General features: G+C 43.9%; 1 protein-coding gene and 1 pseudogene across 3 annotated transcripts in view; both read right to left on the bottom strand.

The window, feature by feature from the left end:
• The window catches only part of LOC110501876 (FERM domain containing 5a), a 174,633-nt gene that overhangs the window by 75,841 nt on the left and 80,565 nt on the right, over window positions 1-18,227 (bottom strand). The gene's annotated exons all lie outside the window — the stretch shown is intronic.
• The window catches only part of LOC149985227 (uncharacterized), a 33,050-nt pseudogene continuing 19,959 nt past the window's right edge, over window positions 5,137-18,227 (bottom strand).

Genomic DNA, 18,227 nt, shown 5'->3' with positions numbered 1-18,227 from the left:
CCAATATTAATGACAGCCACTACAGCCACCTGCAGAGTCTAGGCCAGAAACCTCCATAGCTAAAGCACAATGAGAGAATGGATTAAGTGTGCTGACAACTGGCTGGGTTAGAATGACATTTGTTCAGGGAGATGACTCAGGGACGGGGAGGGTGATATGATACTGGGTCTTGATAACCAAACAACGCACATCAAGTATCACACAGTATAAGTATGAAGATTTAAAGGCATTAATGACGTATTAATGGATTTAAAGGCATTAATAGGAGATCAAAGAGAAGTCAACTCACTTGGCACAAATTGGTGAATCAATGTTGTTTCCACATCATTGCAATCCCCCAAAATCTATGTGATGATGTTGAATCAACGTGAAAAACTGACTTGATTTGAAAAAAGTCCATGACATAGTGACATTTTTGGCTGATTTCACTTTAATTCACATTACTTGACAACTCAACCATATGTAAATCAAAACTAGACATTGAACTGATGTCTGTGCCCAGTGGGAAGACATTGAAGGAGAGGATAGAAGAGGACAGGAGACTGCCCACTTTCACAAGCCTTTCCCCTCCCTCTCTGACACATCGCTGAAAGACTTATCCAGCTCCCAGCACTGATTACCATTTAAAATATCACTCAGACCAACATGTTTTCCATAATAATAGCTAAACTCTCTGAATTATTCCAGAAAGATAAGTTATTTGAGCTTCCAACAAACATTGCACACCACCATTACAAGTTGTTTTCCCTCAGGCATTTGTGAGGACTGCTGGTATTAGCAAAGGCACACACCAGGGATGATTACAGCTCATTGGAACAGGGTGGTGATCCATTCAGCAGGCAGGCAACTAATACATCTCTCTACCTAGTCTACAACCTAAGAGTTTTATACTGCAGGCTCAGCCAGGCTGTCAGCTTAACACTGTGTCAGTCATCTAACTATAGTCTAGAGGAATGGCACTTGTCCTGTGATGAGCATGTGTACTGGGACTGGGTGGACTAGAATTCTGACACACTGGCACCGTGTTTCAATACCCTGTTCTTATACGGTAACAAATCAAATTGTATTTGTCACATGTGCTGAATACAACAGAATACATGCATACATTCACCTTACAGTGAAATGCTTACTTACAACCAACCCATTTACCAACAATGCAGTTTTAAGAAAATACATAAAAAGTAGAGATAAGAATAACAAATCATTAAAGAGCAGCAGTAAATAACAAAAGCGTGGCTGTATACAGGGGGTACCGGTACAGAGTCAATGTGCAGGGGCACCACTGTCGATGTAATTGAGGTAATATGTACATGTAGGTAGAGTTATTAAAGTGACTATAAATAGATTATAACAGAGAGTAGCAGCAGCGTAGAAGGGGGGGGGGGGGGTGCAAATAGTCTGAGTAGCCATTTGATTAGATGTTCAGGAGTCTTATGGCTTGAGAGTAGAAGCTGTTAAGAAGCAGAGAGAACAGTCTTTGACTAGGGGGGTTGGAGTCTTTGACAATTTTTAGGGCCTTCCTCTGACAACGCCTGGTATAGAGGTCCTGGATGGCAGGAAGCTTGGCCCCGGTGATGTACTGGGCCATATCACAGATTACTGCACCTGTACATAGCCCACCTATAATTTAGCCCAAACAACTACCGTACCTCTTTCCCTACTGTATTTAATTTATTTATTTATTTTGCTCCTTTGCACCCCATTATTTTTATTTCTACTTTGCACATTCTTCCATTGCAAATCTACCATTCCAGTGTTTTACTTGCTATATTGTATTTACTTTGCCACCATGGCCTTTTTTTGCCTTTACCTCCCTTATCTCACCTCATTTGCTCACATCGTATATAGACTTGTTTATACTGTATTATTGACTGTATGTTTGCTTTACTCCATGTGTAACTCTGTGTCGTTGTATGTGTCGAACTGCTTTGCTTTATCTTGGCCAGGTCGCAATTGTAAATGAGAACTTGTTCTCAACTTGCCTACCTGGTTAAATAAAGGTGAAATAAAAAATAAAAAAAAAATATGCACTACCCTCTGTAGTGCCTTGCAATCGGAGGCCGAGCAGTTGCCATACCAGGCAGTGATGCAACCCGTCAGGATGCTCTCGATGGTACAGCAGTGAAAACCTTTTGAGGATCTGAGGACCCATACCAAATCTTTTCAGTCTCGTGTGGGGGAAAGGTTTTGTTGTGCCCTATTCACGACTGTTTTGGTGAGGTTGGACCATGTTAGTTTGTTGCTGATGTGGACGCCAAGGAACTTGAAGCTCTCAACCTGTTCCACTACAGCACCGTTGATGAGAATGGGGGCGTGCTCGGTCCTCCTTTTCCTGTAGTCCACAATAATCTCCTTTGTCTTGATCACGTTGAGGGAGAGGTTGTTGTCCTGGCACCACCAGCGCCGCCTCTGGATGAGTGTTTTCCTGTTTGCTTATGGCGGTATACAGCTCATTTGGTGCGGTCTTAGTGCCAGCGTCGGTCTGTGGTGACATGTAGACAGCTATGAAAAATATAGATGAAAACTACATGATTCCATATGTGTTATTTCATAGTTTTGATGTCTTCACTATTATTCTACAATGTATAAAATAGTAAAAATAAAGAAAAACCCTTGAATGAGTAGGTGTGTCCAAACTTTTGACTGGTACTATATATAAATATATATATACGTGTGTGTATTATGGTGTACATTACATTTTAATAGCTGAAGTGGATGTACACATGCAGCTGCTGATGTAGTGTCTTCTACGCATGACGTGTGTGACATATTAAGAGGATTGCAACTCCCAGTCTAACTAATAACTGTGATTTGGATGAGGAGGTGATAAATCAGTGCCAGGAATTGAACAGAGATTAATGTTGGCGCTGATCACTCCACCAGAGATGGTAAAGAAAGCAAGACATCTCCCTTGCAATATTTTTCTGGTGGGGGCGGGGATGGGACAATAAGTAGACTGGAGCCAGCTGTTATTGGGCATTGAATAAAATTCCCATATAATAAAATCCTGTCTGTGTAAGTGGGCGTTCCCTCTCTTGCGTAAGCATGCCAGAGATAACGGAGGAACCGTGAGCTCAAGCAGGAAAGCATGCGCACGCGAGAGAGAAAGCCCACTTTTGCCCACTTTTGACTTTGACATTGTTTCCCAATGATAAACTGCCTGAGTAAGACATCTTAATTTATCTACCATCTTTGGCTCCACTCCTCTCCCTCTCCACCTTCCTCACGTGCCACCTCACTCCCTCCCCACTGGCTCACTGGGGGCCATTTAATGGATCTCAGTAATAGGGTCAGTAAACACACATGCTCCTCACAATCAAACTCATAAGCTCATAACATAACTCTCAAAGGAACATGCTTCAAGGTCAAGTATATCAGGTGTCAGATAAACCAGTCACACTGCTATTGATAACATGTCAGCCTCCTAATGCTGTGTGGGGGCTACGTTTAACAGAACATCATCACAGTGAAGGATGTGAAAATCTCTGCTTGAGTTCATGTAGAATCTGTATCCCGCTATAGCAGTATGGGAATGGAATGAAGTCTATTTAGTGGCCTTGGTCAGGAAAATAATGTGGTTAATCCAAATGTTTATCTACAGCATCCATATACTGTATCTACCATCTCTCACTGTCCCTATTTGCATAACAACCAGAGACGTTCATGATGCCCTCAGTGTGGTCAGAGCTCTGCATGTCTATTTTTGGTAGTCTGACAGATGGGGTGCAGTGGACCTTAAATGCACCCGATTAAAGCATGCCAAGCACAATGTAATGTGTGGGTGAACAGCAGAGGATTCCCTAAATGAGCTCCTGACACAGAGGGGACTGAGGCCTGCTGGGAATGTCTGGCTGTCTGGCCATGTGTGGGTAACATGCTGCTGTGGGTAACATGCTGCTGTGGGCCTGGCCACAACCTGATGGCTGCTGCTGCTATTGGATCTTGATGGATCTCTCCAGTCCAGAGAACAAGACGACATCATGTCCCTCTCCATCACAATTAAGAACAGTATGACCCTAGAGCTTCAGGCCAGGCCAGGCAGTTTGGACTGCTAGAGTCAGCCTCAGTCACTCGCGCTCTCCTCATTGGGCCTGTGATGGCAGAGGAAGTGTCCCTGGGAGCAGTAGTCTCCTCCATGTCATTACTCAGGCTCCAGATAACACACTTCATTAAGAGAGAGCTCTGTCAGAGAAAGCTTACTGGGTGCCAGCCATGACTCTCCGGACAAATATCGGCGCAAGGGAGCGGTGCTCGAGGTGTCACAGTCTGACCTTTCCACAGTAAGACTAAGGGCTCCCGGGCCGCCATGGGCGATCGCCACTGTCACTTCTAGACCGCTCTTTCACAGCGAGCTCACAAATCAACCCGACAAGCCTGCTTACTGGGCTCGGGCAGCAAAAATATAAGTGCAGGGCTGTTGCATTGTGCAAGGACACACACTCGCTTATCAATTATGCAAATGAGATAATACAGTAAATTACATAGATCCCTCAATAAGATAAATCAGTCTCTCACTCGTGTATTGACACAAATATCCTGTCATGCATCCTTATGAACTACATACAGTGCATTTGGAAAGTATTCAGACCCTTTGACTATTTCCACATTTTGTTACATTACAGCCTTATTCAAAAATGTATCAAATTGTTTTTTCCCTCATCAATCTACACACAATGCCCCATAATGACAAAGCAAAATCAGGTTTTTAGAAATGTTTGCAAATGTATTAACAAAAAACTGAAATATCACATTCACATAAGTAATGTATTCAGACCCTTCACTCAGTACTTTGTTGAAGCACCTTTGGTAGAGATTACAGCCTTGAGTCTTCTTGGGTATGAAGCAACAAGCTTGGCACACCTGTATTTGGGGAGTTTCTCCCATTCTTCTCTCCAGAACCTCTCAAGCTCTGTCAGGTTGGATGGGGAGCATCACTGCACAGCTATTTTCAGGTCTCTCCAGAGATGTTCTTTCGAGTTCATGTCCAGGCTCTGGCTGGGCCATTCAAGAACATTCAGAGACTTGTCCCGAAGCCAATCCTGTGTTGTCTTGGCTGTGTGCTTAGGGTCATTGTTTTGTTGGAAGGTGAACCTTCACCCCGGTCTGAGGTCCTGAGCACTCTAGAGCTGGTTTTCATCAAGGATCTCTCTGTACTTTACTGCTTTCATCTTTCCCTCGACTAGTTTCCCAGTCCCTGCCACTGAAAAACACCCCCACAGCATGATGCTGTCATGACCATGCTTCACTGTAGGGATGGTGCCAGGTTTCCTCCAGACGTGACGCTTGGCATTCAGGCCAAAGAGATCAATCTTGGTTTCATTAGACCAGTGATTCTTGTTTCTCATGGTCTGAGATTCCTTTAGGTGCCTTTTGGCAAACTTCAAGGGGGGCTGTTATGTGCCTTTTACTGAGGAGTGGCTTCTGTCTGGCCACTTTACCATAAAGGTCTGATTGGTGGAGTGCTGCAGAGATGGTTGTCCTTCTGGAAGGTTCTCCCATCTCCACAGAGGAACTCTGGAGCTTTTTCAGAGTGACCTTTGGGTCCTTGATCACCTCCTTGACGAAGGTCCTTCTTCCCCGATAACTCAGTTTGGTCAGGCGGCCAGCTCTAAGAAGAGTCTTGGTTGTTCTAAACTTCTTCAATTTCAGAATGATGGAGGCCACTGTGTTCTTGGGGACCTTCAATGCTGCAGAAATATTTTGGTACCCTTCCCCAGATCTGTGCCTCAACACAATCCTTTCTCAGAGCTCTACGGACAATTCCTTCGACCTCATGGCTTGGTTTTTGCTCTGACATGCACTGCCAACAGTGGGACCTTATATAGACAGGTGTGTGCCTTTCCAAATCATGTCCAATCAATTGAATTTACCACAGGTGGACTCCAATCAAGTTGTAGAAACATCTCAAGGATGATCAATGGAAACAGGATGCACCTGAGCTCAATTTCAAGTCTCATAGCAAAAGGTCTGACTACTTATGTAAATAAGGTATTTCTGTTTATTTTTATACATTTGCAAACATTTCTAAAAACCTGTTTTCACTTTGTCATTATGGGGTATTGTGTGTAGATTGATGAGGAAAACAATTCATTTAAGAATAAGGCTGTAACGTCACAAAATGTGGAAAAAGGGAAGAGGTCTGCATACTTTCCGAATGCAACCCATGCCAAGGAGAGCCAATGACAAAGCAAAAAAGGCTGAGAGACAGTGATGTATATGGACGAACGATGATGCATTAGGTCAGACAGGAAGCCTTTCTTTGGTTACAGACAGCAAGTGTGTTAGTATTCCATAGCACTCCTCTTTCCCTCTCCTTCTCTTCTCTCTCTCCCTTCCTGAGTTGTCTCTTTCCCCCACACAGAGCCCAGCTGCATTACTCCCCTCCAACAGGCTCTGTAATTACAGGATGTGTGTGATTGTGTGGCGGGATAAAGGATCTAATGAATGATGCTGGTGAATTCCTAATTAAAACTAATGCTGCATCTCTTCAGTTGGGTTGGCCATGGATTGTTTAAGGGTGTCTAACCAAACTGCCAATAGAATCTACTGGTCTGACCATTGACTAACCAAATAGCATCTCTGATAAAGACACTGATTTGTTTGTGTGAACAGGGATATGCAGTGGTTGTTGTGGCAGTAGCCCTGTGGTGTGAAAACCTATGCATTATGTTACCCCTTTTACAGTTGGGTAGTAAGGGAGCCCTCCTTCCACACATCATGTAAACAGACTGCATGCTCATCCAACAACTGATAATTACAGAGACATCAAGTAGATGATTCATTTATTATACAAATATTTGGCTAAACCTGTGGCAAAATGGCCCGTCTTTTACTAATATGACAGTACACAGCAGTGGTGGCACAGCAGGGAAAAGTTGGGACAATTCTATTCAATCTCAAACTGCTTTATAAGTGTTTTCTTGTCATGGGTTTTCTCTGTCTTAAGGGAATGGAGGGAATGCTGCAGAAACAATCCAATATCTTCCATACGATACCCTTAACGTGTTTCCCTGTAAATGGTTGGTCTGTTTAACTGACAAAAGATGAAGAACCCCATTCTGTGTCATGCTTGTGTGTCCAAAAAGAAACCCAGAGGTCCTGCAGGGCATCAGGCTCCATACCAACACAACAGACACAAAGTTGATGGAAATGCAGCCAGATATCTGAATGGAGCAGATAGTCATAGGCCTACAGCTTGTAGGTACATTATGCTGAATGATAGAATGACAAAAAGTCTGATCAGCAAAATAATCCACAGGCCTAAAACAGCATCATTGCTCCCCTACTGCTCCCCTATTTCCTCAGGGTCCCACTTTCCTTTCAGATGAATCACTTAAATGGACTTGTTTTATTGTGAGGGGAAGGGAAACACAATGCTGTTGGCTTGTGTGTGACTGGTGTGTGTGTGTGGGGGGGGGTAAAGCACTGAGAGGAACAGGAGCGGTAGAGCCCTGGGATAATTCCTCTGGTTTCATTAGCAGATTACTCTCCTTATCTCCGGGGCCTGGGGTGTGTGAGTGATTGTAGCAGGCCCACTCCACCACTAGCCAGCCCTGTGTGAATGTTCAATCTCAGGACCTGCTACCTCAACCAGTCCGCAGCAACAGCAGCATCACAGCCTGGTGTCTGAGGCCCAGAGCGCACGCACGGCAACTCATCCAGAACACATTACATACAGTACACAAACAGTTCTGCTTGGAACAGAAAATCCACCATCAAGTTCTCAAGCCAAGTAACAGCCGTAGAGAACATTTAACGATCACCCAGGAAATCTATAGGTTCTTTTAAACAGAGAACATAACATCAGACAGTCGTAAAGAGCAGATCCTTATGAGTTAGATTTATGAAACTAATTCTTTAGCACTCATCACATTTATCAAGCAGTTAAGCTTTATTGATCCCAGAGAATGCCCTCCAGAGATCTGCTGCATTCTGCTGTTATGGGAATGTAATGTATCAGGGATACAGAGCAAATTCTCCACTCAGCAACTTCACACTACCCTCATAGCCTCGCCTGTCAGGTTTATACTGTAATGTATGGAAGACACACGTCTGGGAACAAGGCCATAGACTCCCTCTAAAACTTCCACCTGCACTGGGCCAGTGCTGCTCCTTTCCCCCAATGAAAAGGTATTGTGTACTGTGCCTAGGCTCTGCATCTGTCCTCTGCTCCTAGACCTCAGTGCTGCTTTTGATACCAACGATCACCACATTCTTTTGGAGAGATTGGAAACCCAAATTGGTCTACACCAGGGGTGTCAAAGTCAAATGGACGGAGGGCCAAATAAAAAAATCAGCTACAAGACGAGGGCCGGACTGTTCGAATGTTCATTGAAACATTTTTAAATGACGCATATAGTCTAGTGAACCTAATTGAACCTACTGAAAACCTAACAAATATATTACAATATGATCAGATAAATAAAGCAATATTTTCTTATGGCTCTGTCAGTAATCTTTAATTTTCAACAGACACAAAAGACAAATTTCCTTTATATAAATATCCCCATAACATGAACATTAAATGAAAGAAACCGGTATTCAAGGCACCATCAGTAGACTATATTTTCTATTTTAGCAAAAGTGGGCTAAATTTACTTCAAAGAAAAAACAATAATAGCAATTTTCTATCATCCACTCAACTGAAATATTTTTAAAATATAATTGGATTGAAATACAAAAAAATAAAGTGCAAAAATCTATTAATCAAAAACAACACTTTGTTTAAGGAGAAGTAACATGCAGTGAAAACAAATATTAAATTTTAACTTTTAAACTTGAACTGAGTAAAAACTCTAAATATGTGATTGCACAGTAATGTTCACTTGTTTGAGGTTGAGGGTGATACTTGGTGGTGTCCCATCTTTTCCACAAGTTCATCAATGTTCGGGGTAAGGCTCTGAGCTGAAGAAATCCTCAGAATTGAGTGGAGGTGTTCAGCAGTAAGTCGACTTCTGTGTGATGTTTTGTTCAGGTTCATCAAAGAAAACAGTTGTTCACACAGGTATGTGCTGCCAAACATAGACAACGTTTGAGCAGCCTGGATGCGCAGCTGGGGCATTGTGCCGGGGAGGAAACGGGCGAACTCCGCAGCACCCACTGCCGCATATTTTGCCCTCAGTGCATCATTGCATTGGAGGTCAATCAACTCCATTTGGAGGTTTGGTGGTGAGCTTTCCACGTCAACAGCAAATGGGTTACCGAGCAGTTCCAACCTGCTTTTTTGTGCTTCAAAGTCAGCAAATCGGCGTCGAAAGTCAGCGGCAAGCATACCTATTTTATCAGCCAACTGTGTGCTCGGGAACGCACTGGTAGAGAGCTTCTCTTTCATGGTCTGGCAGCTGGGAAAGTGGCTCAAATTTTCTTTCCGCATCTGCGTCTCCCACAGAGTCAGTTTGGTTTTAAATGCCTTCACTGTACTGTACATATCAGAGATGACACGATCCCGACCCTGCAGCTGCAAGTTTATTGCATTCAGATGACTCGTAATGTCACACAGAAAAGCCATTTCACACAGAAACATTTCGTCTCGGAGTTGTGTTGTGTCTTTCCCTTTGCTGTCCAAGAACAGACAAATCTCCTCACGAAGCTCGAAACATCTTTGAAGCACCTTTCCCTGGCTTAGCCATCGCACCTCTGTGTGATAAGGCAAATCACCATGCTCCGTTTCTAACTCCGTCAGAAATGCCTTGAACTGGCGGTGATTCAAACCTTTGGCTCTGATAAAGTTAACTGTGCGCGTGATGATGCTCATTACATGCTCCATTTTCAAGGCTTTACCGCACAACGCTTCCTGGTGTATGATACAATGATAAGCTGTCAGCTCACCTGTCGCGTTTTCCTCTTGCATCTTTTCCCGTATCTTCGCCACCAGTCCGCTCCTGTGTCCACACATCGCAGGTGCTCCGTCGGTTGTCAAACCCACGAGTTTTTCCCAAGGCAGCTCCATCTCATTTACACATCTTGACACCTCTTCATACAAATCATGCCCCGTAGTTGTGCCATGCATAGGACGTAAAGCCAAAAACTCCTCTGTCACGCTTAGGTTGGAGTCCACTCCGCGGATGAAAATTGACAACTGGGCAATGTCAGAAATGTCGGTGCTCTCATCCACAGCCAAGGAATATGCAATAAAATCTTTTCCCTTTTTCACAAGCTGCTCTTTTAGATTGATGGACAACTGGTCTACTCTCTCGGCAATGGTGTTTCTGCTCAGACTCACATTTAAAAAGAGTTGCCTTTTTTCTGGGCAAACTTCGTCACAAACTTTAATCATGCAGTTTTTGATGAAATCCCCCTCCGTAAATGGCCGGGCTGATTTAGCGATCTCTTCTGCCAAAATAAAACTGGCCTTGACAGCAGCCTGGCCTTGTGATTTGGCTTTTTTGAACAGAGCCTGTCGAGATTTGAGGCCTCGTTTTAATTCCTCTGCCTTTTGTAGCCTTTGTTCCATGTCCATATTCTTGTTTTTGTCCGCGTGTTTCGTTTCATAATGTCGTCTCAGATTATACTCTTTCAGTACCGCCACACTTTCTCCACACAGAAGACACACAGGTTTTCCAGCTACCTTCGTGAACATATACTCCGACTCCCACCTTGTTTGAAACCCCCGGTTCTCAGTATCCACCTTCCGTTTTGCCATTTTTGATGGGTATCTGAAAGTTAATTTTACTGTGATGCTGACGACTGCTGTGCCAATAAATATTGAAATGAAGCAGCCTACTGCTCGGTGCGTCACCTTTGCATTGTGGGAAATGTAGTATTGGTGCGTGTAAAAGATCTGCGGGCTGCCGGCTTGCTGCGGGCCGGTTCTAATAATAAATCAAGATCATCCCAGGGGCCGTAAAAAACCTTCTTGCGGGCCGGATGTGGCCCGCGGGCCTTGACTCTGACATATGTGGTCTACACGGACAAGTTCTGGCCTGGTTTAGATCTTATCTGTTCGAAAGATATCAGTTTGTGTCTGTGAATGGTTTGTTCTCTGACAAATCAATTGTAAATTTCGGTGTTCCTCAAGGTTCCGTTTTAGGACCACTATTGTTTTCACTATATATTTTACCTCTTGGGGATGTCATTCGAAAACATAATGTTAACTTTCACTGCTATGCGGATGACACACAGCTGTATATTTCAATAAAACATGGTGAAGCCCCAAAATGTCCCTTGCTAGAAGCCTGTGTTTCAGACATAAGGAAGTGGATGGCTGCAAACGTTCTACCTTTAAACTCGGACAAAACAGAGATGCTTGTTTTAGGTCCCAAGAAACAAAGATATCTTCTGTTGAATCTGATAATTAATCTTGATGGTTGTACAGTCGACTCAAATAAAACTGTGAAGGACCTCGAAATTACTCTGGACCCTAATCTCTCTTTTGACGAACATATCAAGACTGTTTCAAGGACAGCTTTTTTCCATCTACGTAACATTTCAAAAATCAGAAACTTTCTGTCCAAAAATGATGCATAAAATTAATCCATGCTTTTGTTACTTCTAGGTTAGACTACTGCAATTCTTTACTTTCCGGGTACCCGGATAAAGCACTAAATACATTTCAGTTAGTGCTGCTAGAATCCTGACAACCTTTAAGTCTTTACTGAAGACTCATCTCTTCAGTGGGTCATATGATTGAGTGTAGTCTGGCCCAGGAGTGTGAAGGTAAACAGAAAGCCTCTGGAGCAACGAACCGCCCTTGCTGTCTCTGCATGGCCGGTTCTCCTCTCTCCACTGCGATTCTCTGCCTCTAACCCTATTACAGGGGCTGAGTCACTGGCTTACTGGTGCTCTTTCATACCGTCCCTAGGAGGGGTGCGTCACTTGAGTGGGTTGAGTCACTGACGTGATCTTCCTGTCTGGGTTGGCGCCCCCCCCCCCCCTTGGGTTGTGCCGTGGCGGAGATTTTTGTGGGCTATACCCTGCCTTTTCTCAGGATGGTAAGTTGGTGGTTGAAGATATCACTCTAGTGGTGTGGGGGCTGTGCTTTGGCAAAGTGGGTGGGGTTATATCCTTCCTGTTTGGCCCTGTCCGGGGGTATCATCAGATGGGGCCAAAGTGTCCCCTGACCCCTCCTGTCTCAGCCTCCAGTATTTATGCTGCAGTAGTTTATGTGTCGGGTGTCTAGGGTCAGTTTGTTATTTCTGGAGTACTTCTCCTGTCTTATCCGGTGTCCTGTGTGAATTGAAGTATGCTCTCTCTAATTCTCTCTTTCTCTCTTTCTTTCTCTCTCTCGGGGGGCCTGAGTCCTAGGACCATGCCTCAGTACTACCTGGCATGATGACTCCTTGCTGTCCCCAGTCCACCTGGCCGTGCTGCTGCTCCAGTTTCAACTGTTCTGCCTGTGGCTATGGAACCCTGACCTGTTCAACGGACGTGCTACCTGTCCCAGACCTGCTGTTTTCAACTCTCTAGAGACAGCAGGAGCGGTAGAGATACTCTTAATGATCAGCTATGGAAAGCCAACTGACATTTACTCCTGAGGTGCTGACTTGTTGCACCCTCGACAACTACTGTGATTATTATTTTAGGCTGGGCTTCTGTAACGCACTTTGAGATATCAGCTGATGTAAGGGCTATATAGAAGGGCTATATAAATACATTTGATTTGATTTGATCTATACTCTACTGTGCTGTACTATGCTGTCCAAACTTGTGAACCCAACTGTGGTTTGTGACTACTGTTGGGGTTCGTTCTTTGTTCCTTGTCAATCATTGGCTCATTGATGAAATTAGCATTCAGACAATATATTTAATGAAATCATTCAAAAACCTTTATTAATGCAATTGCAGACAGAAGTTGACAACAGGAACATAGCACGCATGTTTCCGTGGGGCAAAAAAAGTATTTAGTCAGCCACCAATTGTGCAAGTTCTCCCAGTTAAAAAGATGAGAGAGGCCTGTATTTTTCATCATAGGTACACTTCAACTAAAATCACATTCTAGGATTTTTTATTAATTTATTTGCAAATTATGGAGGAAAATAAGTATTTGGTTAATAACAAAAGTTTATCTCAATACTTTGTTATATACCCTTTGTTGGCAATGACAGAGGTCAAACGTTTTCTGTAAATCTTCACAAGGTTTTCACACACTGTTGTTGGTATTTTGGCCCATTCCTCCATGCAGATCTCCTCTAGAGCAGTGATGTTTTGGGGTTGTTGCTGGGCAACATGGACTTTCAACTCCGTCCAAAGATTTTCTATGGGGTTGAGATCTGGAGACTGGCTAGGCCACTCCAGGACCTTGAAATGCTTCTTACGAAGCCACTCCTTCGTTGCCCGGGCGGTGTGTTTGGGATCATTGTCATGCTGAAAGACCCAGTCATGTTTCATCTTCAATGCCCTTGCTGATGGAAGGAGGTTTTCACTCAAAATCTCACGATACATGGCCCCATTCATTCTTTCCTTTACACGGATCAGTCGCCCTGGTCCCTTTGCAGAAAAACAGCCCCAAAGCATGATGTTTCCACCCCCATGCTTCACAGTAGGTTTGGTGTTCTTTGGATGCAACTCAGCATTCTTTGTCCTCCAAACACGATGAGTTGAGTTTTTACCAAAAATTTATATTTTGGTTTCATCTGACCATATGATATTCTCCCAATCTTCTTCTGGATCATCCAAATGCTCTCTAGCAAACTTCAGACGGGCCTGGACATGTACTTGCTTAAGCAGGGGGACACGTCTGGCACTTCAGGATTTGAGTCCCTGGCGGCGTAGTGCGTTACTGATGGTAGGCTTTGTTACTTTGGTCCCAGCTCTCTGCAGGTCATTCACTAGGTCCCCCCGTGTGGTTCTGGGATTTTTGCTCACTGTTCTTGTGATCATTTTGACCCCACGGGGTGAGATCTTGCGTGGAGCCCCAGATCGAGGGAGATTATCAGTGGTCTTGTATGTCTTCCATTTCCTAATAATTACTCCCACAGTTGATTTCTTCAAACCAAGCTGCTTACCTATTGCAGATTCAGTCTTCCCAGCCTGGTGCAGGTCTACAATTTTGTTTCTGGTGTCCTTTGACAGCTCTTTGGTCTTGGCCATAGTGGAGTTTGGAGTGTGACTGTTTGAGGTTGTGGACAGGTGTCTTTTCTAATTTTGTCTGTCATAGTTGAAGTGTACCTATGATGAAAATTACAGGCCTCTCTCATCTTTTTAAGTGGGAGAACTTGCACAATTGGTGGTTGACTAAATACTTTTTTGCCCCATTGTATGTTGTTAATCTGTAGTCTAGGACCCTATAAATGTAAGGAGGGAGGGTCTTATAACCCCTCCTCTTCTATTAATACAACATAAGCATAATTAATTATTATAATACATCAAACATTTGGTACAGCCCCTGTCATGACCCCAAGGTGAACCCGACACTACTATCATTTCCCATTGTATCCAATTCAATTGCAGAAATTCCATTACCAATAAAAAAAAAATTGTTACCGATTTGGTAATGGAATTCTGAGTTAAAACCACTTAATAATTCATAAACAAAAAAACTACAACTAATTGATAGGTCTACCATTACTTGTTAATTCTGTGAACTTTCATTATCCTCCCTCCCCATGAGGAAGAGAAAATATCTTAACGATATGTGGGTTTTTGGTAATGGACTTTCAAGGCACAATGTAATGTTTCTTAAACTTACAGAAGGCAGAAAAATGTATCCAAAACTATACATTCACTGAGTATACCAAACATTAGGAACCCCTTCTTAATATGCCTTAATTTCTCAAAAATATAGACTCTTAGTTTTCATTTTACACCCAATTTGACATGCTCCTATGAACTTCACATGTTGGTGCTCATGGGTCCTTTTACATGGAAACTACCAAAATTATCAAATCAAAATCAAATTATATTTGTCACATCCACACGGTTAGCAGATGTTTTTGCGGGTGAGGCAAAATTATTGTGCTTCTAGCTCTAACAGTGCAGTAATATCTAACAATTCACAACTATACAAACATTTAAAATTAAGGAATATATAAATATTCGGATGAGCAATGTCGGACTGGCATAGACTAAATACAGTGTAATAGAATACAGTATATACACGTGAGATGAGTAAAGCAAAAATATGTAAACATTATTAAAGTGACTAGTGTTCCATTATTAAAGTGGCCAGTGATTTCAAGCCTTCCTTTGACATTGGATGCTGTGGGTGTCCTGGAGGGCAGGTAGTTTGCCCCCGGTGATGCGTTGGGCAGACCGCACCACCCTCTGTAGAGGCCTGCATATGCGGTCAGGGCAGTTGCCATACCAGCCGGTGATGCAGCCCAACAGGATGCTCTCAATTTTGCATCTGTAAAAGGTTGTGAGGGCTTTAGGTGCCAAGCCATATTTATTCAGCCTCCTGAGATTGAAGAGGCACTGTTGCGCCTTCTTCACCACACGGTCTGTGTGGGTGGACCATTTCAGATCGTCAGTGATGTGTACGCCGGGGAACTTGAAACTTTCCACCTGCTCCACTGCGATCCCACGATGTGGATAGGGGCGTGCTCCCTCTGCTGTTTCCTAAAGTCAACGATCAGCTCCTTTGTTTTGTCGACATTGAGTGAGAGGTTATTTTCCTGGCACCACACTCACAGGGCCCTCACTTCCTCTCTGTATGCTGTCTCATCATTGTTGGTTATCAGGCTTACTAGTGTTGTTTCGTCTGCAAACTTGATGAGTTCAGCACCCTTGTGGGGCCCCTGTGTTGAGGATCAGCGAAGTGGAGGTGTTGTTTCCTACCTTCTCCACCTGGGAACGGCCAGTCAGGAAGTCCAGGACCCAGTTGCACAGTGAGGGGTTCAGACCCAGAGCCCAAGCTTAATGATGAGCTTGGAAGGTACTATGGTGTTGAATGTTGAGCTATAGTCAATGAACAGCATTCTTTTTAGGTATTCCTTGTCCAGATGGTGTAGGGCAGTGTGCAGTGTTGCAAGTTCCAAACTGCCTCTGGAATCAACGTCAGCACAATAACTGTTTTGCCGGGAGGCCGAGCAGCCGCACACAAGCCTAAGATCACCATGTGCAATGCTAAGCATTGGTTGGAGTGGTGTAAAGCTTGCTGCCATTGGAGTGATGAATCACGCTTCACCATCTGGCAGTCGGAAGGACAAATCTGGGTTTGGCAGATGCCAGGAGAACGCTACCTGCTCCAATGCATAGTGGCAACTGTAAAGTTTGGTGGAGGAGGAATAATGGTCTGGGGCTGTTTTTCATGGTTCGGGCTAGGCCCCATAGTTCCAGTGAAGGGAAATCGTAAAGCTACAGCATACCAGCATACAACGACATTCTAGATGATTCTCTGCTTCCAACTTTGTGGCAACAGTTTGGGGAAGGCCCTTTCCTGTTTCAGCATGACAGTGCCCCTGTGCACAAAGCGAGGTCCATACAGAAATGGTTTGTCGAGATCAGTGTGGAACAACTTGACTGGCCTGCACAGAGCCCTGACCTCAAACCCATCAAACACCTTTGGGATGAATTGGAATGGCGACTGCAAGCCAGGCCTAATAGCCCAACATCAGTGCCCAACCTCACTAATACTCTTGTGGCTGAATGGAAGCAAGTCCCCACAGCAACATCTAGTGGAAAGCCTTCCCAGAAGAGTGGAGGCTGTTATAGCAGCAAAGAGGGGACCAACTCCATATTAATAACCATGATGTCGGAATGAGATGTTCGACGAGCAGATGTCCACATACTTTTGGCTATAGAGTGTATTGTGTTGCAGTTGCATGGGAACAATGCATTAACTTACTGTTAAAGAAAAGACAAACCCGCACACTGCTCTTGCTAGTATTACTTTTTTATTGAAGCTTACATGTCGGCTTCTTGGCCTTCATCAGAGCGTACTGGTGTCTACATGTACTGGAACCTCCAGAAAGTTGTTGCATGTTGAGAGAATCAGCTTGTATTGTCCAGGAATGAATTCCTGCAGCCTTCTATCAGCACCCAGTGTTCCCACCAGCAGCATGATGCTCTGCCTGGAGAAACAACAAGCCGTTCACCCTCACCAGGCAGAAAGTGGGCCATCAAAACACAATAGGAGTGGGGCAGAGTATGGATTTGACCCAGAAACAGGAAGAACCAGAAAAACAAGCAAAGCAACAGAAGCTGGGGAGTGGGGACGGACTGAAAGCAACAAAGAGACTACATGTACATGTAATATAAACCACACATAATACTTAGCATGAGCATCCATATAAGCTTTTGCATGCTCAATTGAGCAGAATATTAAATATAGCTTTATATGAAATGTGAGTTGGCATGTGCAGAACACAGACGATAAATCAACTCTTCAGGGAGAGAGAATCCACACTACCTAAATTACATAGGTAAACTTCCAGTGCTCAAGTGCTTCAAGTTCATAAATGATGCATAATTAACAAGTGTGTCAAAGCTCTATGATAACCGCTTTCATAAACAAATCATTAATTACATACACAACTTCATGTATGGACAGGGGCCTAACCTAGTGTGGGCCAGATTTGCCCTGGTAGACTGGATTCTGTGAGAGAGAGCCTGGTCTGTCTGAATCATTTATTGAGATTGCGGCTCCTCGGGCCTCCATCAAAGCATTGACACGCGAAGCTGCAGTGCGCCTCTCACGCCTGCATGCACAGAGAGCCAGTCTCCAGGGCCAAACCGCTTTCTGTATTTTCATGGCTGGATTAATCAGTGGTAAGTGATCTCTCCTGGGGCTTGGGAAACAATGGTGGGGTTAAAGTGGCACCAAGGAACCCCCTGCCTCTCAACGTGGAAGGGCTGGGGTAGCCAAAGGAACTGCAGTTCTGAGGTAGGAGCTGTACCGTACTTTAATGCATACCACTCCAAACTCTAAGAAAAAGGGTTCCAAAAGGGTTCTTCGGCTGTCCCCATAGGATACCTTTTTTGGTTCCATGTAGAACCAACAGTGGAAAGAGTTCTGCATGGAACCCAAAGGGTTCTACCTGGAACCAAATAGGGTTCTTCAAAGGGTTCTCCTATGGGGACATCTGAATAAACATTTTTAGGCTCTAGATAGCACATTGTTTTCTAAGAGTGCACCACTCCCCTTCTCCAGTGAGCCTGTTTGTAACAGTATAACAGTCCTCAAAACCACAATGACATAAAAACAACTAAGCATCTCATTGAAAGAGATTGTCATCTCCCTCAGCAAGGTAAGTATATAACTTTAACAGCTATTTTTTCCATTAGGGCCGATGTACAGAATTTCCAAGGGAGAACAGTGTTCTGTCGAGCTGACCTCATGTAAGGCAGAG

Source organism: Oncorhynchus mykiss, chromosome 2 (assembly GCF_057628025.1).
Source record: "Oncorhynchus mykiss isolate SJ-2025 chromosome 2, ASM5762802v1, whole genome shotgun sequence".
NCBI lineage: Eukaryota > Metazoa > Chordata > Actinopteri > Salmoniformes > Salmonidae > Oncorhynchus > Oncorhynchus mykiss.
This window is presented reverse-complemented; position numbering and strand designations above follow the sequence as displayed.